This window comes from Pelobates fuscus, chromosome 10, assembly GCF_036172605.1.
Source record: "Pelobates fuscus isolate aPelFus1 chromosome 10, aPelFus1.pri, whole genome shotgun sequence".
In the NCBI taxonomy this organism is placed as follows: domain Eukaryota; kingdom Metazoa; phylum Chordata; class Amphibia; order Anura; family Pelobatidae; genus Pelobates; species Pelobates fuscus.
In genome coordinates, this window is record NC_086326.1 from 54,272,829 (window position 1) to 54,297,324 (window position 24,496).

Sequence of the window (24,496 nt, forward strand, 5' to 3'; positions counted from 1 at the left end):
TGGAGGTATATTTACTTTTGTGGCAATGACCCCAATTTGTTACCTTGTTTATAATAATAAATAAAGCTGTGGACTTTTTTATTCCAACAGAAATACGGTGTCTGTAAGTTATTGGGGGGTTGGGGTAAACAGCGCACCTGCCGAATAATCGACTGTGCGCATGTCATGTAGCCCATGGAACAGCGCAGTCAGAGGAGTGGGCCTTGACAGAGCCAGGAGTAGGCAGGGGAGTAACCAGTTAAAGGGGTGTGGTTATTGGTAAATGGGGGTTGGACTATAGGAGTATATTAAGCGGCCATTTTATGACTAAGGGACATTTTAACTAAACTGACACTTACCTGGTAATTGTCCCTCCCACCCTCCCTGTTGTTTTGGAGTTCCCGTTTGGTCACAGCGGCGGGATAGGGCTTGGGTAATTGGAAGGTAGGAGGAGTATAAATTGGTTAGGCTGGATTAAACTGGAGTGTGAAATGGTTTGTGGGTTCGAGCTCATCGGTGGCTCCGAACCAGGTGGTGTAGGGGGGTCTCGGTACACCCCTACAGTTTAAAAAGTTATGGATATGGGGCCTCTTTGGTAGGCCATGTGTTATGTGTTATTTGTTATTTATAATGTTATTTACTGTTATTGGCGGGGTCATTGCCGGGGGTAATTTATGTACGGTGGGGGGTGGAGGTATATTTACTTTTGTGGCAATGACCCCAATTTGTTACCTTGTTTATAATAATAAATAAAGCTGTGGACTTTTTTATTCCAACAGAAATACGGTGTCTGTAAGTTATTGGGGGGTTGGGGTAAACAGCGCACCTGCCGAATAATCGACTGTGCGCATGTCATGATTTAATGGAGCTTCATCTGTTTTTTAAGGATATTCACCTCCTCTCCATTCATTCCAGCTCAGCTATAGCCCCCCATGTGCAGGTATAAAGTATCCCCTAGGCACTGCCTGTCTTTTGGAAAGTTCTTCACTCAGAATGGTGGTGTTGACACAAAGGGAGTGTTGACACATACAGAATACATGCGCCGTCCCAGTGCTATAAAATTGACGATTGGGTAGGTGGGGTAAACTGAAGACAGGCATCGGCAGTGATTAAACACCAACAGTATGACTGCTGAGGGGGAGGCATTATTAGCAATAAATTATTGGAAAATCTATGCATTTGCCAGTGAAATTGCTAGTGCAATATATATAGATGAAAATGCCTGGAGAATCTATTACTGAGTGTGCCAAATGAAAGGGAGGGAGAAGGCAGCAGGGGAGAAGGCACAGGCGGCATTGGGGGGGAGAGAGACAGGACCTGCAGCAGGTCCCTTATACTCGCTCCCCTCAACCTGCAGCATCAGGACTCCAAGCAATCCACCCTCCTGGAAAGAAAGGTATGTTAACAGGAGGGTGGCAGTCAATATACAAATTTACATTTATGTATTTTATGTCAGATTGTGTGTCTTTCTGTGTCACAGTTTGTGTATCTGTGTCACAATGTGTTTGTCTGTTTGTGTGTGTTCCCTCTCTACAGTTCTGCCACTGATCAGGACTCCCTTTTCTTGGTCTGCTGGAGATTAGAGGGAATTTGCAGCTGAAATAGTTGCTCCCAAGACTGTAAGTATCAAAGGCGACATTGGGACCACAGACATTGTTAGTGGCTACCTTTCAAGGCTAAAGCCACGATGTTGGACTCTTTAGCCCTGGAACTCTACAGTATATAAGTGTTGTTTTATTTTGAATTTTATATCTGGCAGCTGCTTCTAAAAGGAAAGATCAGTAGGATAATCTCCAGCAGGCTACGTAAGGGGAGTGGGTGATTCCCCCTAAGTGTCTGTGGGAAGGGGTGCAGGGGAATAAAACTTTTCTGCACTCTCCTCTACTATTTATGTGGTGGGATCCTCCTGAATACGAGTCTATGCTTTCATTTAGAACCTAGAGAGCATCAGCAGCACAATGGCTAGGAGAGGATATAACAGAGAGACAGGGGCAGCTCATGACTTATCCCCATCTCTCTGATATTTTAGGGCTCATCAAGTTTTCCATTGGGCTCAAATCCAAGATATGTCTGGATCCTAGGAACACCCCTGACTGGGCCGTGTATGACCCAGTGCTCCACATTACAATAAAGTCCTCCCCTTTATTCTTAGACTACCGTATTAAACATCTACCTTTACACTACCCTAGAACACTACACTATCTCTAAATATTAAACACTATACTATACTAACATTATCGCTAAAGATTAACCTCTGCCGTGCCCTAACCAATAACTCCTACACTACCTTAACACTTACATTAACCCCAACCTAAACATATTATGTAATATAAAAATATACATAACAGTAAAGTCTTCAGTGTTTTTTATGATGTCTCCAGAACCATTCAAAGGCATAAGCTCTCACTTTATATATATATATTTTCATGTATTATTAATTAGGAAAATGCGTTGTGTATATTAGTTCGTACAATGGTAGTGTAGATAAAGAAATATACTGCCAATAATGCACATTATATGCCTAGCATTTTCACCTATTTCTAAAAGTAACAGATCATATTGTTATAATGGTTAATTAAATGTTTTAATGTTAATTATTAATAACGATCACTGTTTTAAAAATCCTTACATAAAATTATATATTTTCTATAGTACAGTATGTAGAATGTTTATAATTTTTAACAAAATCACAAGATATTGCTATAAGATATAAAACACCAATTTGTCCTGTACAGAACGGTGTAGTTTGAAGTACGATCTCTAAGGAGGCACCAGATGTTCTTAGTAAAAGGCTGTCCCATCCAAATAACCCAAAAGGGAAAAAGGAAAACCATGATCTTGAGTAGAACCCATTCCAAATGGTAGATTAATTCATTGAGATTTTAACTATTTAAAAAATTACTCCCGACTTCCATTATAACAATGGACTGTCGAGTTTTCGTGTAATTTTTTTTCTTTAAGTGTTTTGTTGGTTTATTGAAAAAAAACAACACGTTTTATTCTCACGTTCCATCTTTTTTTAAACATCGTTTGTGTCACGATTCTGGGAACCTAACACGCTAACACAAACACAGAAAAGGTGCAGTACCGGACCTTAGAGTGGCCGGGTTAAGCACACAAAGAATAGTCAGGAGACAAGCCGAGTAAGGGGAACCAGAAGACAGAATAACGAGAGACAAGCCGAGGTCAAAGGGTAGGAGAAAGTCGCAAGGTCGAATAAACAAGCCAGAGAGTACGTAACCAGAGAGAAACACAAGTAGAACAGCAATACTAGAAAGCAAAGACCACAACAGGGCAGAGAGAGACAGGAAAGGTAAGTATTTGAACCCAATGATTAATTCTGATTGGATAATTTCCAATCAGAATTAACAATCACACGTGGGAGATATCTATACCTCCCACTGTGATTGAAGCACTGTGCCTTTAACGCCGGGTCAGGTGGCTGACCCCGGCGTTTATAAAAATGGGCGGTCTCCCAGCATGCAGCATCATGCATGCTGCCGCTGGGGGACGAAGAGGAAGACGCGGGCGGCATCCGAGGCTGGGAGGATGCCGCTCGCCGAGCGTCAGGGCCGGCGCCACCTGTAAGGCGACCTAGGCAGCCGCCTAGGGCGCAACTTATCAGGGGGCGCCGGATCCCTGTCCCCGCTGCGCCTCCTCATGCTGCGCCGCCTGAGCGCTTTAGCAAGCCCCAGGCGGCGCAGCACTGCTGCATGGAGGGCGGCCGGGTTTATGACCGGCAGGAGGGAAGCGCAGAGCGCTCCCTCCTGCCGGTCTCTCCATGTAGCGTGGCCGGGTGGCGCGGAACAGGAACCTTTGTTTCCTGTACCCGGCCGCCGGCGGAATGACAGGAAGTGCTCACTCAGTGAGCATTTCCTGTCATTCTGCCGGCGGCCGGGTACAGGAAACAAAGGTTCCTGTCCCGCGTTCCGCGCCGCCCGGCCACGCTACATGGGCAGGAGGGGAGGGTAAGGACCACTATGGGGGGGGGGGGTTAAGGACCACTAAGGGGGGGGTGGGTTTAAGGACCACTAAGGGGGGGGAGGGGGGGGTTAAGGACCACTAAGGGGGGGAGGGGGGGGTTAAGGACCACTAAGGGGACCACTAAGGGGGGGGGAGGGGGGGTTTAAGGACCACTAAGGGGGGGAGGGGGGGTTTAAGGACCACTAAGGGGTGGGAGGGGCGGTTTAAGGACCACTAGGGGGGGGAGGGGGGTTTAAGGACCACTAAGGGGGGGATGGGGGGGGTTAAGGACCACTAAGGGGGAGGGGGGGAGGGGTTTAAGGACCACTAAGGGGGGGAGGGGGGTTATAAGGACCACTAAGGGGGGAGGGGGGTTTAAGGACCACTAAGGGGGGAGGGGGGTTTAAGGACCACTAAGGGAGGGGGGTATAAGGACCACTAAGGGAGGGTGGGGGGTATAAGGACCACTAAGGGAGGGGGGGGTATAAGGACCACTAGGGGAGGGGGGAGGTATAAGGACCACTAGGGGAGGGGGGGTATAAGGACCACTAGGGGAGGGATGGGGGGTATAAGGACCACTAGGGGAGGGATGGGGGGGTATAAGGACCACTAGGGGAGGGATGGGGGGGATAAGGACCACTATGGGAGGGGGGGATAAGGAGCACTATGGGAGGGAGGGGGGATAAGGACTACTATGGGAGGGAGGGTGGGGGGATAAGGACCACTATGGGAGGGAGGGGGGGATAAGGACCACTATGGGAGGGAGGGGGGGGATAAGGACCACTATGGGAGGGAGGGGGGGGGGGTAAGGACCACTATGGGAGGGAGGGGGGGGTAAGGACCACTATGGGAGGTGGGATAAGGACCACTAGGGGAGGGGGGATAAGGACCACTAGGGGAGGGGGGATAAGGACCACTAGGGGAGGGGGATAAGGACCACTAGGGGAGGGAGGGTGGGGGATAAGGACCACTATGGGAGGTTGGGGGGGATAAGGACCACTAGGGGAGGGGGGATAAGGACCACTAAGGGGGGAAGGACCACCAAAGGGGGGTAAGGAGGGAGGACTACTAAGGAGAGGGGAGGAGGGTGATTACCACTAAGGGGGTGGGGGGAGTAGGGGAAGGTCTACTAAGGGGTTTGGGAGAGGGAGGACCACTAAGGGGTTTGGGAGAGGGAGGACCACTAAGGGGGGAGGGGGGAGTGAGAAGACCACCAAGGGGGACTGCAGAGGGACAGGGGGCCAAGGGAGAGCACTAAGTGACAGAAGGGGAGAACACGGAGGGACAGAAGGGAAGGGGAAATCAATAATTGAGGGGAGAGCACTATCAATTTAAAAAAAAAAAAGAAAGCTGTTCCCATCTCAGTCCCTATCCTACCCCACAAACCCTCTCATTTACACTACACACATACACAATGCATCCCCCCCCACACACACACAGCAACATACAATGCATTCCTACTCACACACAGACACACCCGAAACACACAATTCATCCCTTACGTTCTCTTACATAATTAATGCACCCCTTACAGACACACACTGCATTCAATTACATACACAGAAACAAACCTTGCACCCCTTACACACACACATACCCAGAAACATACAATGCATTCCTTATAAACACACTACATCCCTTACACAAATTGCACACATAAAACATCCCCAACTCATGGATGGGCCATGTAGGTGGATTTATGGGTGGGCATTGTAGGCGTATGCCCCCTGGGGGCCCAGACCTTGAGCTGTGTAAGGGGCCCTAAAAAATGGAGCTGCTTCCTGTTCGTTAATTGTTGTGAGCACTGTTAAAAACAGTCTCCAGAGAGCCTCTTCTACACCAGACCTGTGGAGCCAGACTGAGCCCATCATCAGCCTCTTGTCCTTATCTGGTGGTAAGTAGGCAATCCAATATATTATTAGTGGCACTAATCTCTAATTTACCTCACATTAAATGGATACTATAGTCACCAGAAGCACTACAGCATAATGTAGTGGTTCTGGTGTCTATAGCCTGTGCCTGTAGGCTTTTTAATGTAAACACACTGTCTTTTCAGATGACACTTTGTGAAGACTGGCGTTGGCCCATATGGCAGAGCATATGGGCGGGGCATTGTGATGTCACATGGTGGGCTGGACATATGGGGGGGGGCGGCAAAAAATGTTTTGCCTAGGGCGGCAAAAATCCTTACACCGGCCCTGCCGAGCGTACAGCGAGAAGGGGACCGCAGACGGCTGGAGGGCGAGTGCCGCGAGCGGACTGCAGCCTCCCCTCGCAGCCGCCCGCGGGATCCTGACAGTTTGAATATATCTTGTACAGGCTGCCTAAGCTTTCTGTTGCCCATTATTAAGACCGTAGCATTCAGTGCTGGATACATAGAGATCAGTAACATGCATATCATGACTGGCAGTGAGTGATACAGTGAGTTAGATAAAAAACAATGCATATTATCAGGAGTAAAATCACTGTTCTAGCTGCACTGAACAATTTATCTTGGTGTGACTTCCCAAATATATTTGTGTTCTTCTGCATATTTCTTACGTGCCTGTGAAGTGAACAGAGGATTGCCACAGTGGCAATAAAAAAAAATAAAAAAGCTGTGGATGAAGTAAAAAGGTGCATCCACATGGAAGACGAAAAACACGTGCTTTTTAGAACCTCTTGATTTTTTGTTACGTTCTCTTCATTCCCAGATTTTGTCATGTTTTCTTCGTCCCCAGAGATGGTCATATTTGAAAAATGACAAATGTCTGTATCGGGGAAACTTTGTGCCATTGCCAAAATCAGTGACCCTACAATGAGCCACGGGCCATTTGACTATCTTTTGTTGGCTGTTGATGATCGTAATGCTGCAATAAACACAAAACCATGTAGACATCTACAAGCTAGAAGTAATTAAAAACGTCACACTTTCCAAGAAGAATCCTAAACCACGTAGTGTTAAGTAGTCTTTTGGACAGTAGTGAAAACATAAACTGAAGGTGGGTATGATGATCTGAAGACATAGGTTGATAGCACTGAGAGTGATGTCAAGTTTTTCCTTTGGAGACAGACTTCTTACTCTGCACAGACGTTTTAAACATAGAGTTATGATGTAGAGTAGACATTTCCATACAATCCAAAAATACCTAAACTAACTTGGGAAATCATTCGCAGTTTTAGATTATCTACCTCCATTTTCTTGCTAAATTAGGATTTTTAAGTGATATGACCAATTTAAATATTTTAAGCATTTCTTCGATATCGCACACTTGGTTTAATAAATCAGTCTCTTCCTTCACTTCATTGTAAAATGCCACTTTCACAATTCCCTATTTTCATTTTTTTAGTCTTGAGACCAGCATTTTTGCATTTATTCATAGAAAAGTGACACTATTCAAATAGTCTCTCTACTATCCAGTTACCAAATATATACTTATCATATAGTTTATGCAAAATAGTCTACTTGATATAGCGCTTTGCAAAACATACACTAATTAAAAATTTTTAAGAGGAATTTAAATACATTGTTATTGTTGTTATTAACAATTGTATTATGAAGCATGAACTGGCTATTCTGTTTTTCTGTATATTTGTGGGTCATAAATGTCTATAGAGCTGTGAAATCAAGGGTCACATATTGATTGTACTTTGGCAATGTATTAAAAAAAGCAATTCTTAAAACAGTTAGGGGGGGGCACAGGTGTGAGGGGGACAAAGGGACAGAGGGGTAATAGAGAGACACAGGGAAAAATGGACAAAGAGACAGAGGGCTAATAGAGAGACACAGGAGAAGGGGGACAAAGAGACAAAGGGGAAAGATAGAGACACAAGGGGAGGTGGGGCAAAGAGACAGAGGGGTAATAGAGAGACACAAGGGGAGGGGGTACAAAGAGGCAGAGGGGTTAATACAGAGACACGGGGGGGAGAAAGAGACACAGGGGAAAGAGAGAGGCAGAGGGTGGAGAGAGTGACACAGGGAAAGGGGGAAGAAAGAGACAGAGGGGGAAGAGAGAGACACAGGGAAAAGAGGGGGAGAAAGAAACAGAGGGGGAGAGAGACGGGGGAGAGAGACACAGGGAGGAGAGGGGAGAAAGAGACACACAGAAAGTTTGTTGGGGGGACAAAGAGACATACAGAAGGGCAGGGAAACAAAGTTACACACAAGCTTTGAGGGGGCAAAGCTGGGCTGGGGGAAAAAGAGACACAGAGTGGCTGGGAGAAGAGAAAGAGGCACACAGAAAGTCTGGAGTTAGAAAGAGACACACAAAGGGGATTTAGAAGGGGAGAAAGAGACAAAGGGGCTGGGGCTAAGACATACACAAAAAGGACTGGGGGAAATAAACATACAGAGGCTGGAGAAGGGTAAAAAGAGACACACAGGGGCTAGGATGAAGTGAAAAATACACAAGGGGAGCTAAAAGAGAATTACAAGGGTGGCTGTAAGAGACAATAAGAAGAAAATTGGAGACAAGATACACTAAACGAGGTAAAAAAAGAGAATAATAAAAATTAAGAAACACAAAAAAATAAAAAAGAGGTAAAAAAAAGCCTATTTAATCAGACTCAATGCAGAGTTGAATAGTTTACTCAAATTGTTTCAGTGATTCTATACTGCGGTTTGAGCTCCCATTTACCAGAATTATTTGTTCACTGAACCTCAGCTTGTGTGGCAAACCTAGCCACTTTATCATCCAAAAGACTGGGGTCTTTTCCTTCTTTTCCTTCTAAGACCATAGACATTCGTATGCCAGTTTCACGAACAAGATTGGGATACATTGTTCGTGAAACAAATAAACTGTCGAATGGGAGACCACACAAGGGAGTCGTGTGTCTCCAATTAACAACTGGCAACATCAGGCAAACCGCAAAACCCTAATGATTTAATGGGTGGCCGCCGTTCGTATAACCGAGCATGTGGCGATGGCCATCTTTGCTTGCGAACGCCCAGCGGTGTTTGGTCGTCGAGTGCATGGAACCAAAATCGTCTACTCGACCTCGCGAACACCGCTGGACTTCCATGCCGTTCGTATGGACAGATCCATTCGTCAAAAGAGAGCGGCATTCGGTGAAATCAACCCCACGAACATCTTATACCACACTAGACAGTAAATTTGTGAATTTGTTCATTTGTTTGTTCACAGGAACTCCCAAAAGGAGACCGGTGAAAGCAGCTAATTACCTGAAACTAATTTGGAGCTTGCGCCTCGTGGCTGGCCGGTCCATAAATTAATTCGATTGGCTTTTCTATTCTAACGAATGGATCTGAGTGGTATTTCGCCAGATTGTGCGCTCAGATCCCTGCCATTCAATGAAGGGTCTTTCGGGAAATCAGAGGTATATTTCGTGAGTTATATTGTATACTTTTCTGTATGAAGAGATAATGTAATTAAAGGTGTACTCTTACGCAATTATCACTCCAGTACAGAAAAGCATGATGGGAGATATTATTGCATGTTAAGTTTTCCACAGAGTCCACCAGGGAAAAGCCCCTGGAATGTCAGTAAGGAAACCCCTTGCATGGGGATTTGTATATAAACGGTTGTGGTGCAATAAAAGCTCAGTTGACTCCCAAACTGTGTGTCGTCCAGTTCTTGGGAAAAAGGGATTGTACTTACGCTACCTGTATTTTGTATGCTGACTAAAGACTACCAGCGGGGATATCGTGGATAATACTAGTACTCCGCTACAGCTTGTGACCTTGTTTTGCCGATCTTCTCCACTCCTGACCTTGGACCTCAAGACTATTCTACTGCTAAAAGATTACTTTTACTTCAAGGTAAAAGAATTTATTCAAAAAGCCATTCTCCCCTAAAAGTGGACTTTAGTAAATATTCCCATAGAAGAATTAACTGACTTTCTTTTGATATTTTTCTATTAAAGAACCTTTTTGACAATATTCTTGGGAAATTATGGATATCCTTTTATCCTGAAACTAAGGACCTTTATTTTCAATTCACTAAAAGTTAACCTGTTATACTCTGTAGGAGATTGCCCCATGTCCTATTATGATGGCCCTGAGAGATTTAGTGAAATTTAATGTGTAGGAATGCAAAACTGACAAATGTTTAGAGGCACCTCTGGAGATAGTTTTTCTAATCTTTAATGAAGTGGCCTCTGTCTCTCTATCAGGGCTGGATTAACAGAGCTGATGATGGAGCTGCAGCTTCAGGCCCAAGCCTTATTAAAAACTTCTTAGTTGGAAGACAGCCTGACATGCATTCACGCCATACTGACCTTCTAATTCCTCTGGCAGATTTTTCTGGACATGTTTGTCCCCTTGGGTGGTTCTGGTTACGTGATTCGCATCAGTGGTCCACGCTTTTACCCCTCCCACTGAAATCCTGCTTCACCGGACACTGCTGTTAGAAGGTATGGATTTACTTGAAAGATGAAAGTGAGAGATTAGCATAGACTATGTGTTTTCTTATAGCTATATCCTGTGAGTTTCCCTCCAGCCCCACCTCCACCAGATACATGACTATTAGGAAGTATGACTGTTTTAGTGTTTTCTGTCAACACGATTCTATAATTAGGCCCATCATAATTGTCAGCACCAGGCCAATGGGCTCTTAATCTGGCCTTGCTGTCTATGTAATATATTTTAAATGGGAGCTTGTGAATGTTCCAGGCCCATGTAAATGGCCCATGTAAATGTTCCAGGGGTTGCACACTAAACACAGGCAAAATGTCTACCACTAATTTAGTTATAAATGTTTTATTTTTCCTAAAGAAACAGTGAGTATTCCTTCTGTTACAAAGAAAATATCCTACACATGAATAGGGTTTTTGGGATTGAATATTACCCTCCAGGGACAGATTTCCTTTATTTAACATTGGAATCTTTCTTTTGACTTAAATTTCTTATTTTCTTGTTCAAAATAAATAAACTGGATACAGAACTTCATTAATTTCTATGTTTAACTATTTACTGAAGAGTCATTAAGTCTTTAGATACATCATTCCAAAACATTATTATACAGATCTAGGCATCACTATTCTAAATTACAACTTGCTTCATTAAAATAACTGATGACAAATGTTATTATTATTATCATTATTTGCATTATGTTTACCTATGATCTCATAAATAAATATGGAATCTCTGTTGCAATGATGGTCTATCAAAGTATTCATGTAATTCCCCCCCCCCCCCCCCCCCCACTATAAGACTATTTAATACATTAAACAATTAATAAGAAAACTGTAAATGTCTCAAGATTCATTTCTTTTAAAAAAATCTTTGAACGTATCTACCAGGGGCTGTATTAGTTTTTGGTTGCCGGTTATTAAGATTGCAGCATTCAGTGCTGGAAACATAGAGATCAATATCACACATATCGAAAAAGAAAGGCTCCCAATTACAGCTATGCCTGTGAGTATGAGACCCTGAGCTATATAGAACATAATACATAATAACAGGAGTAATGTCACTGTTCTAGCTGCACAAAATAATTTATCAAGTTGTGACTTCCCAGAAATATTTTCATTCTTCTGCATTGTTCGCATATGTTTGTAGAGCGAATGGAGTATAGTAACAGCTGCACCAAAAAAGAGAAGAAATGCTATCGATGAAATTCCAAAATATATCTCCATTGAACTAAAAGAAGATTTGCTGCTGAATCTCGTAATGTTTTTGGTGATATTGTCTGCATTGCCACCCATGTCCACATTTGTAATATCCATTTCACTTAAGACAGAGAGACATTGTGCCATTGCCAGAATCAGTGACCCTATTATCAGCCATGAAACAATTTTAGGCATTTGCGGTTTTATTAACGTAAATATTTTTTGTTGGGTATTAATGATCTTAATGCAGCAATAGACACAAAGCCATGTAGAGATCCACAAACTGGAGGAAATCAGAAACAGGCCAGTCAATATGAATAGTTGTGGAGAATACTTTAGAGTTCTGAGTGCTTCCCAGTAAGAACCTAAATAGGATAACAACATAGTGATCTGGAGACCAAGATTAATAGAGCTGAGACTGATATCAAGTTTCTCCTTTGGAGAGAGACTTCCCACTCTGCTCAAACCTTTAAAACTCATGGCTATGATATAAGAGTTGCCAATAAATCCAATAACAGCCAAGGCAACCTGGAAAAACAATACCAGTAATACAATATCTATCTCCATTCTTTCATAAAATATTTGTTGTGTTTCTCCCGTATCAATACTTGAAGCAAAATTATCCACCTTTTAGACAAACGTTTTCCTTTTAGAAATGGTCACTTCTATTTATTCTTTTACTGCTCATTAAAATGGTGATGCACAATGCTATTTGTATGAATACACAGACAAGTGATACCATGCAAATTAGAATTACTATCAAGTTACTAGACTCAGTATATAGCTACACACGGTTAGGCAAAAATATACGACTGTCTGATTTAGAACAAATTGCAAAAATGTCATACCTTGAGTTTATATTTTTTTATGGCAATATTCCAAATAGTCCATGCGACAATTTTTACATTTTCAGTCAATTTATACATGTAAAGTACATTTGATTTCATTTTATTTTCTTGAACAGTGCATTGTGTGCATTCGTGAATAAGTTTTGTTTGTCATTTGTCATGACTATTGCTTGAAACATGCATGGATTTTACTTAACAGAACTTCCCGAGATGTAGATTCTCTCAGAAAATAAGTAATCATGAAAAAAGCTTCATAGTATATTTTGTGGATAAAAATTTAACAATGACATTAATGTAATTGTTGTTACAGTACCTGTTAGCACTTGTTCTGCCGTGTGTCATTTTGCTACGCATTTCAGTGACCTGCGTCATTTTGATGTCATTTCAGATGCTGGTTGTAGCAGATGGTACCAGGGCTGTCCTAAAAGACTGTAATAATATTGCAATTTGTGTGTTGTTTCTGTTTCTATGGTTAAAATGTATGTGGGTTTTGTATGATTGTTCGGTAGTTTCCATCCGTACTCCATACGAATGTAAACTACTGAACCAATAGACCACCCAGAGAGAATTGTGTACCTTATTAAGCGTTCACACTTCTCTAACCGCAGGTTAATCGGTACTTTAGTGATGTATCTGGGTGGCCGCCGTTCGGTATACGAACACGTGGCGGCGGCCATCTTACGCATGAAAATCTCAGCGGTGGTTGGTCGTCGAGTGTCTGGAACTCAAATCGGACACTCGATTACCCGAACACCGCTGAGACCTCCATGGCTCCGTAACTCCCGAACAGGAAGGCTAATCAGCCTCCCGTTCGGTAGGTTCAAAGTACCGAACAAGGGGATTCATACGAATACAAGATTAATCGTGGATGGCAGTATTTTATGTGTGTTTTACCTCCCGAACGAAGACCGACTGCAGGGCCAAAACCCATGGAACCCTTTTCGGATACCATCTCGTGTGCGGTCGGTCAAATTACACCCTCCACCTAACTCCCGAACCCCTGGTCCGATATGGGTAAATTTTGGATATGTTAGTCACCCAGATCAGGGCTACCAGGGGGTACTCACAGTTTTACTATTACTACTTGTTTTGGGGTACATTCAGAACTCGGGGAAAACTACAGTATGTATAATGGGATTAAGTGTCATACTGAGGAGAGGAGATGTGTGGGAGGTAACGGTTACACTATTGGATACTGTTCTAATTACTGTGAATCCCTCCCTTGCATGGGAGAATGCTTTATAAGGAGACTGTGTGGATTAAAAGTCAGTTCTGCTCCTGATGCTGTGTGTCGTCCAGTCATTGGGATCTGTATGGGGATATTCGTGGATTACTTGTTTGCTGGAATTATTGCTTCATGGTATTTTTACTACTTGTTCCTGAGCGTCACTGGGATCTATAGTGGAGTCCCTTATGTCAGTTTCAGCACACATATACAAATAAGTGACAATTTAAAATGAATTCAAAGTGAATTCAAGGTGAATATTAAATTTAAGGCCAAAGTAACTGATCAGAAAGCATAACTGTCTTAGAGAATTTTTCCATTTTAGGTATGTTGACCTTAAATGTGAAATGCATGAATTCTCTATTTTGTGCCTGACCCTGCACAAGGATGATATAACTGGAAATTCTAAATGATCAGATTCCACAAATGATCCATAAAGCCCTATGTAACTTTATCTTTGATTTACTTTCACCATGGAGAGAAATACAATTTCTCGGAAAGGGATCTATTCTGTAGCTCTGTATCACTGGATACAATAACAGCCTATAATGCCATTTATACTATAGAAAGTATTGTACTATATATGGGTATTATGCCCATTGAAAATCATTATTTCTACATTCTGGATTCTCTTTTAGGAAGACACACGCACAGAAATACCCCAGGTAACACATTTAAAAAAATAAAATAAAAATAAGCCTTCTGGTTAAAACAAATAGAGAAACTTTAATGCTTGACATTGAGGCAATTGTGTATATAAGTAAGAACTAAGTTTAACTCTGCACTCCAGGCAACCCTCTCCCCCCCAACCCCCCGAGTTACATATGGCCATGTTGTATTGTCTTGTCTTGTTTGTTTCTTTTTTCCAATGCAATGTACAGAATGTCTTCAATTTGAATATCTACTTTATGGTAGCGGTTATATTTCGAAATTTGCTTAATATGATGTCGCATTATGGAAATTTATTACGTAGTTATTCCTACAGACATCTAAATAAGTAAACTAACTTACTTGATCCATTTACCATATTTTTAAGTTTTGAATTCAGTGAATATGTCAATTAATATGCATAGGATGAGGTAAAGACAATGTACATGCCTACAAAAGCGCAAAAAGAATAATAAAATAAATTAAACCTGTGCTGCAGAAGCTCCACACTGTAGTCCCAACAGTGTAATAAAAAATTAAAAAAGAGTCCTGCGCATCCAGTATAAATGAGCACACCCAGATGCTACCACAATTTATTTGAGGATACAATACAGACAGCAAACGTTTCGGGCACAAGCCCTTTCTCAATGCTAATGTGGAAAATCTCTGTATCCCCTGGCAGTTTCAGCAACTCCAGTGACTTCCTGGATCGGCAGATGCATGCATGATGACGTCAGACAAGATGCTTGTCGTGTGTGATGTCATCACGTTCCACTGCCAGGAGACGGATAAAAAATCATACATTTATATGTGTAAGGCAGCAGATGGGCATATAGATCATCAAAACTGTAGTACAGAAAATTAGCAACAACACTTCTTCCCATTAAGATCTACTAAAAAGTCGATTAGCTTGTGTTTATATGTACATAGTGCTCAAAGGAGAAAGACATATGAACAAGCATATAGGGGTATAATTAACAGGGGAGAACAGTCATGACCAGACAGGTGACCAAAGAAACATGACATATAATTAAGTGTAAAAAAGCCCATAATACCAACAAAATGATGGACAAATACAGATAAGAATATAAACAAAAATAAATAACTTAACCACTCTTTCTGCAGAGTGAGGGCATACAGCATGCCATAGATAGGAGATGGAAAAAAATGGTAAAGGATCATGCAAAATAGAATACATACCCAGATCCAGGAGACCTCCTGAAGTGGGCACATGTGGGATTCACCTACAGGAACCAGTGCCACTCAAGCTTCTCATTAAGACCATGGGGAGACACTGTATCCAGAAGGTGAGTAAAAAATGGGTCGCAAGAGAATACTGAGAACGGGCAGCAGCTGAAATAGCCTGCCCTTCGGTCGGTCCCACCTCAGTTCTCAAGCTGTTTTTTGCTCATCTTGTGCCATTACAGAGAGAACTTCTCTGAAACATATCAAACTGGTCCCACCCATACGGGAAGTCCAGATCCGAAATGCCAGCAAGTTCCCTCTGCACAAGAGACACAGCAACCCCAGACGATCGTTTCAGCCTTGTTAGGCATCATCAGTGAGGCATAGCTGATATCTCCCTAGGCACCGTGAGCAAGGGGTCCACGTCTGGATTATCCCTTTAAACTTGTGGAGAGTAAAAAATGGGTTGCAAGTGAATACTGAGGTTGCTGTGTCTCTCGTGCAGAGGGAACTTGCTGGCATTTTGGATCTGGGCTGTCCGTATGGGTGGGACCAGTCTGATATGTTTCAGAGAAGTTCTCTCTGTAATGGCACAAGATGAGCAAAAAACGGCTTGAGAACTGAGCGGGGACCGACCGAAGGGCAGGCTATTTCAGCTGCTGCCCATTCTCAGTATTCTCTTGTGACCCATTTTGTATCCAGAAGGTGCATCCAGCGAACTTCTTTCTATAGTAGTATCTTTTCCCTGTTACCTCCTCTAGTAAGTGGCGGAAACCTTTTCAAGTACCTGATAACCGAACTGTTAGGCATTATGCCTCTTTTCTGCATCAGAGTCCATGCCACCAATTGAGGTTTTATGCTGGGACACCCGGTCTTCTAGGGCACGTATCGTTTTTTTCTACATAGCCCAGACCGCATGGACACTTACGGAGGTACACTACATAGTCAGTCTGGCATGTGAAGAACCCTTTGATTCTGATCTGTTGGCCCGTCCAGGATGGGTGCAGAAATTAACCTTAATAACCCCACTGCAATGATTGCAGCTTAAACAGGAGTAGATTTCCTCACAATTGATTCTCTTTTTGATTACTTGGGGGCGGCACTTTGGTCTTTGTGAGCACGCTTTTTATGTATATATATTGTTTGTATCTCCTGTACACAATAGGACATTAGCATCAAGAAAGGGCTTGTACCCGAAACATTTTCTGTCTGTACTGTGTCCTCAAATAAATTGTGGTAGCATCTGGGTGTGCACATTTATACTGGATGCACAAGATGTCTATTCATTTTTTATGTTTGTTTTTTATGTATTTATATGTCTTAAAAAAATTAATAAAACAGGTGTTTTGAATGAACGCTCCACTTTGGATTGGCTGATGGCACCTCAAGGCGGCAGACGACAGATTTAAAAATGGAGATGCAGCAAGAGCAGACCACAGAGATGCTGTGGAGTCCCTGATGAAGTCTCCATTTATTGTTGTTTTCACCTTAACTGTGGACTTGAACCATCTCAACACTGTTCAAGTAGATCAGGTTTCTTGCTTTATACTTCGTGAAGTGTTTTACTGATTACTATTACTATTACTATTTTTTATGTTGTCTTGTGAGTGCAACTTGTTATAAATATTAATTATACTTTCATATAGTTTATCACTATGTATTTGAGTCTCCCCTTTTTCCCTTTACATACAAAAATGGACTAAAGCAAAGATGGTGCTGCAGTACTTTGATCTGTTATATACCTACTATCAATTTCCGTTTGTAAGTGCAATATATCTACAATTCCCTTATTATGGTGTTTAACAGTATTACATTATTTGTGGTTCTCTTTTGTATTTTATTTAGAGTGTAACTTTTTATATATTTCAATTGGAGATTTGGGGGAGTCTTTGTACCCTCTGCAGTGTACTAAAAAGGCAAATTTTACCTTTTTATGTTTGATTATATCCACTATATGCATGTTTTGGGTCACATATCTTTTTATACATTAGAATACAATAGCATATAAATAAAGGCACACTCTAAGGTAAAAAATAAATACATTTATTTTGAACATAATTGTGTTGCTTTGATTGTTTAGATTTAAAAAAAAAATGGAAACAGAAAGAAAAGAAAAAGATGTTAAAATCACCACTATTGGGACGCACTCCTCTGGACAGTTGCTCCACCTTGTCTGAGACCATCTTGGAGGATGATCTCTGCCTCTGTTAGAAAAGTGTTGTGGCCTATAGCACATGGGCTGCAAGCACTATACTCTGATGCTTCTGAATCCCATTCACAGCATTCAGTGTCATCATGCTGAACGTAATGTTGCCAAACATGAAGACACTCAAAAATTTAAATGGAGAATAAAAAGATTGGAGAAGTAAGAGGAAAACCAACAGAGGACAGTCAGTGAAGTCAGGGCTTTAGGTGATTAAGAAGTATGTGATGCACAGTGTTGAAAGAGGCAGAGAGGTCAGAGAGAATTTTGATGACGGCATTTTAAATTAGCAGAGATTAAATTGTTGGTTACTGTGTTTCAAGCTGTTTCAGTAAAGTCAGGGCCAGGTTTCACATAAGGCACATAAGCTTCGGGGCAGCATGGCTTTTGGCTTTTTTCAAAGATCTCCCTCACCAGCCAGCCCATTCTCATGCCGAGGGAACAGTTGCTGTGGCTGGCTGCTGTGGCAAGGTGTGCAGCTTGCATGAAGCAGCTTCTACAGACCTGCTTCTTCTTCTTGGCAGGCTTATCAGCTGCTAGATCAATGGGAGGGGAGCGAGCAGGGCTATGACATCATGGACTTCCTCCATCATGCATGTAAGGGGGAGAGGGGGGCCAAAAGAAAACAGCCAGCAAAGATGGGAGCTGGCACTGCAGGCGAGAGCAATTGCCCTTTTATCCCCTACTCTTCCCTGCCCCTATCACCCTCCATTTCAGCTAGGGGACAGCCACCAACCTGCCAGGCCAGTAGACTGTCTTACCCAGACCAGTGGCCAGCCACCTAGCTCACCCAGCCACCTGTGCTCACCAAAGTCAGCGTGTGTCTTCATCAGTCAGTGTGTGTGTCTCCATTGGTCAGTGTGTGTGTGACAAGTGAAAACTAGCATGATGATGATTGAGAATCTTGGAGGTAAAAGGGAACGTGGATACCAGAAGTTGGTTAGAGTAGAACAGAATATATTAGGATGATATTGATCATTGCATGTTGCTGAAAAGTGAAAAAGACCTGGAAGAGAGAGGGAGACACAAGATGTAAATTACAAATTGAAAAGAGAATAGGAAAAAGTTTTATCAAGATATAAGGGGATGGGAGTAAGTGGAGAGGTAGCATACAATTGCAAAACCTCCATCTTCAGTGACAAGTAAGAAAAAAGCAGTTATGGATATGGAGTTACAGTCTAGTAGAATGGGAGAGTATGAAAAATTTGCTGTCTTATTTGGCACATCAAAGTACATGCAAAAAAACAAGAGGAGGTAATCAAACTTACTGTATATGGATATATGGATATGATACCAATTTGCAAACTATTACTATAACATTCTAGGTGTCTTTCATGATGCATTCCAAAAAAATGCCCTTAGGTTCCTCAATGATACTTTTGTTTCATACTTGTGAATTAAATGGATGATGGGATTGTAATAGGGCAAAGTAATAAATTGAAGAGTTGAAACTAAAGTGTTGATGCAATAAATAAAGGAGTTAGCAATAGATAGACTTCTGCATTTTTCCTTAATTGCAATTCGTGATATGACTGAATCACAAAATAGATGAACCAGACAATGGACAAGCCAATTCGTAATTTGGAATTCCGCCCATCTCACTAAAATGAGAGATGATTGATGGTTAAAAGAAAACCACTAAATCAATCAATCCTTCAATCAAAATAATTAAACCAAAGAACATCAGAGCAGAATGCTTAAATTTTGCAAACGAATGCTAAAAAGTTATCAAATATTTATATTATATGTAACTTTTATGTATATATATTTGCAGTCCACCGATAGGCCAATTTTCACACCCTTTTGGTTGCATGAATGAAATTCAGAATACCCGGGTCGCCTCATGGACAAAATTCGGTCTTCTAAACAAATTTTAATATTCGGACAAATTGATTTAGCGATTATTTTTTTTTACTGTGCACAAAAGGAAAGGTATGACCTGTACTATTCGAGAGTAGGAGAAATTTACTAATGAAGAAATTTACTAATGAAGAAATCTGATGCAGAGTGTCTTTAGCAATGCCAAGCTGTCTAAGAAGACCGAGAGAAAATAAATGTAGTTCCCCATTACCTAAATGAATGCAAAATTGCTATTTGGGATTCTGTTAGAAATATATAATTATATAATAAATGGATGGGAAGAAATAAATGAATCAATCAATGGGAAGAAATAAATCCTCTTCAAGAAAAGAGCTCTCATGACTGATTAGTATCCTCCAGATATAAATCTACCTCATTATAACTGTTACAAAACTACTTTTGTTCGTTTATAGGCTTGTGTGTCTTCTTTATAAAAGAAAAAAGTGAATTCATAGGGAGCTCCCACATGTACACAGCTGTACAACTGTCAATGCTAGCTGTGTAAAATGATCATTCATTTTTAACTAAACAATAAGTCCCATACAACAAAATGACACAGAATCTGTATGTTAAGGTGAGGTTCAGAATATTTAATGTTATGTTTTTTTTCTTAAAATTAAGATTTAAACTCTACTTTAAAGATAGACTTCTATAATAATAATATGATCTTTAATCATTTTGTTTTTACATGTCTGGTTAACATTCAATGGACACTTTTGACACTGTATCTGCCTCATCTCATTAAACTAGTTATAATGTCTGAAGTTCCCTGGTACCATCGTTTCATTCAGCATTAAACATGTTTTAATGGTTTAATGTTTGAATGCTAAAGAGTCCCCACCAGCCCATTCCATCTGTGTTGCTTTGACTAATAAGGAAGTATTAGCCTTGGCAGCTGTGATTGGTTGAAAGTGTCAGTTGACTCCTTTTAGCCTATCAGAGCTCAATCTGACGGTATGAGGGGTACTAGTACAGGGAAGTGTGTAATCTTTGCCTTAGCCACACCTCGTGAAGGGGCTGGTCTGTGAGTTGCCTGGGACCCTGATTTAGTGTTAAACTGGTTGAAAATGGTCTAACATTGAATGGAGAGACAATGCCAGGGGACTGTAACCAATTTAATTTAATAACCAAATATTTTTTGTTTGACATTGATGATCTTAACGCTGCAGTAGACACAGAGCCACGTAGAGATCCACAAGCTGGAGGAAATCAGAAAAAGTCCACTTACTGCAAATAGTTTGGTAATGTATAGTAAAGTGATATTTTTTTTCCAGTAGGAACAACATACATTGAATGAAAACAGACTGATCTGGAGACCGACATTAATAGAACTGAAACTGACATCAAGTTTCTCCTTTGGAGAGAGTTTCCTCAGTCTGCCGGCACCATTGAAACTTAGGGCTATGATGTAGGAATTTCCAGTTAATCCAACAACAGTCAATGCAATCTGGAAAAACAATGCCAGTAATACACCATTTATCTCCATTCTCCAGGTTAAACTGTTTTTTGTAAAAGATTTATTGTGTTTCTACAGTCAGCACTTGCAGTAACACAGAATTATCAATGTTTTCCTTTTTATAAGTGGCTGGTTCTGTATGTTCGGTCAGTCTTCACTGAAATCATGATGCTCAACATTATTTATATAAACGAAGTGATACTATGCAAATAATAACTAGCAAGCTGATAAAACATGAAGTTTGACTACATATAGTTATGCAAATATACAATGATGTACTCGAGACAAACTAATTCAGACACCCTGGACATTGTTGCCTTTATTGTACTCGCCTTGAACAAATCTGATTGCTCACTTGATGTTGCTTGTATTGACCAACATTTCTTCTGAATATGTGTGATTAATCCTAACTTTTTTAACATTGTGTTTTAATTTTACAAACAATTAAAAAATAAAAAATAATATTACCAGATGACTGGTAATGTGAGGCTTCTGCACAGTATCGTATCTATTCCTAGAAATGCACTCTTATGGACAGAGATCTCGGATTTTCCATCTGAAATCTGCTGGAGCCACTTTCCTACACTGTGGGTTACAGCTTTAAGTGCTTCTATCTGGGCTACTATTGCCTTTACCTTTTAGATCCTTCTTCAGCCCCTGTTATTTAATCTTCTCATGTTCTTCTTGATACTTTGCCACCACTACTGCAGTCTTACATTCCTACCACCACACTGTCAGGGTAGTTGGCTAGTACTTTCTTGTCTGGATCTGGAAGTCTCACAATATCTTAGCTCTCATATTCTTACTAACTCTCACTAACCTTTACGAAGTTCCCCATCTGGACATAGGCAGCTCCAAGCCATATTCTGTGCAGATGTTTCTATACACAATCCCAGCAACTTGCTTTTGCCTCTAAGTGTATGATGTTACGATGCTACCAACTTGCACCGAGCAACTATGCACTGTACTATTTGCACAATCTGCACCTAGGGTCCTGTATGATGTGGTAGACCCCCTACTTCTATTGATGTAGTGCTGAGTGCCTGTTCCTGTGCTTCCAGTATTGGTGCCTCATTGCTGTCTTTCAGTCTTGTTTTTTCCAACCACGTATTAAGTATTCTTTTATTTTTAACATGTCACATTTTGATCTCGTATTCGAGATCTCTTAATCTTGTACATAGTATTCTTCACACGAGGGTTTGTTATGTGTATCTTAGCAACCGGAGCTTACACTCCATTGCTTAGCAACTGGGGTGCACGTCACTATACACACCCAGCATCACGAGCGACGACCGGACACTTCCGGGTATAGCTTCACTGCTTAGCAACCACGATGCACGTCATCACGCACGCCCAGTACCACGTGAGATGTTGGGACACTTCCGGGCTCGGCTAGTTGCACGCACGCGATTGGTGAGTTAATCATTTGCATTTCATATTTAAACGCTGTTTATGTCACCTGTTATTTGATCTTGAAAAAGACCCTTAGGGGTCGAAACGTCGATTGATTTGATGCGTTACACTTTGTTGTAAACCTTTTTACCACATTAAAACCACGGAAAAAGTCCTTTTGAGTGCTCCTATTTCATCTTTGGCTACATATTTCAGACGCTGGTAGCACCTAAGGCAAGAAAACTTCAGTTGTGTAAGGGTGAGTGCCTGAATCATCTCTATTTATATATATATATATATATATATATATATATATATACACACACACACACACACTCACATATACACATACACACTTGATAATCATTATAGAATTTGATTGTCGTTTTTTTAAATAAATCTTTTTAATATTTTTCTACAAGCTATGCATGCATGTTTAATCTCACTAGCAGTTAAAATACACAATGTACCTTTATATGTTAATACTTGTTACATTTTGTGTGATAAAAAACACACAGATGAGATAACATAAAATAAAATAATGTTTCACAGTCTCACATAAAATATATATAATCTTTACAGCACTTTATTAAGAATGTCTATACATTAGTGTGTAAACTATAATCATCTTTAGTTAACTCCTTTAGAGATGGTGGTTATTGAAAAATAATTATGGGACAATAATGCCATCAAATTACCAAATTTAAATTTTCAGCTACCACGATTAGGTTATCACTCATTATTATAGTGAACACCCATCAAATTTATTTGGCTTACTCAAATTAGGGTGTGAATTTTAAGAGATTAGAGATTGCATTAAAAATAGCAACAGAAAGCAACAAGGAACAATTTTTTCTGGAGAACAAATCCTACACACTTGTTCCAACCCACACTTTGTCCAACAGTCTTTGTCTTTGTATCCTAGACCTAAATGTGGACTTGCAAAAATTCTAAGTCTTTTACACTTACCCTTTTCCTTACTCTTTCTGAATATTAACCAAACGACCATTGGATTAATATACCTTTTTAAGATACAAAATCTTCTCTACAGAAAGAAGCTGGTAATTAGAATTGGTTTTAGTGTTGTCGCGAACCCGAAATTTTCGGTTCGCGAATGGCGAACACGAACTTCCGCAAATGTTCGTGAACCGGCGAACCGCCATTGACTTCAATGGGCAGGCGAATTTTAAAACCAACAGGGACTCTTTCTGGCCACAAAAGTGATGGAAAAGTTGTTTCAAGGGGACTAACACCTGGACTGTGGCATGCCGGAGGGGGATCCATGGCAAAACTCCCATGGAAAATTGCACAGTTGATGCAGAGTCTGCTTTTAATCCATAAAGGGCAGAAATCACCTAACATTGACACCTGTCCTCAAAGCCCTGCCCTGATACACACTGACACAGAGCAGAATAGAGACTGTTCCCCGTCCTCAGAGACCATGATACACACTGACACAGAGCAGAATAGAGACTGTTACTCCTACATAGGGTCACTTGGCAGATATGGATTGACACCTGTCCTCAAAACCCCTGATACACACTGACACAGAGCAGAATAGAGACTGTTCCCTGTCCACAGAGACCATGATACACACTGACACAGAGCAGAATAGAGACTGTTCACCGTCCACAGAGACCATGATACACACTGACACAGAGCAGAATAGGGACTGTTCCCCCTACATAGGGTCACTTGGCAGATATGGATTGACACCTATCCTAATGATCCCTGATACACACTGACACAGAGCAGAATAGAGACTGTTCCCCCTACATAGGGTCACTTGGCAGATATGGATTGACACCTGTCCTCAAAACCCCTGATACACACTGACACAGAGCAGAATAGGGACTGTTCCCCCTACATAGGGTCACTTGGCAGATATGGATTGACACCTATCCTAATGATCCCTGATACACACTGACACAGAGCAGAATAGAGACTGTTCCCCCTACATAGGGTCACTTGGCAGATATGGATTGACACCTGTCCTCAAAACCCCTGATACACACTGACACAGAGCAGAATAGAGACTGTTCCCTGTCCACAGAGACCATGATACACACTGACACAGAGCAGAATAGGGACTGTTCCCCCTACATAGGGTCACTTGGCAGATATGGATTGACACCTGTCCTCAAAACCCCTGATACACACTGACACAGAGCAGAATAGGGACTGTTCCT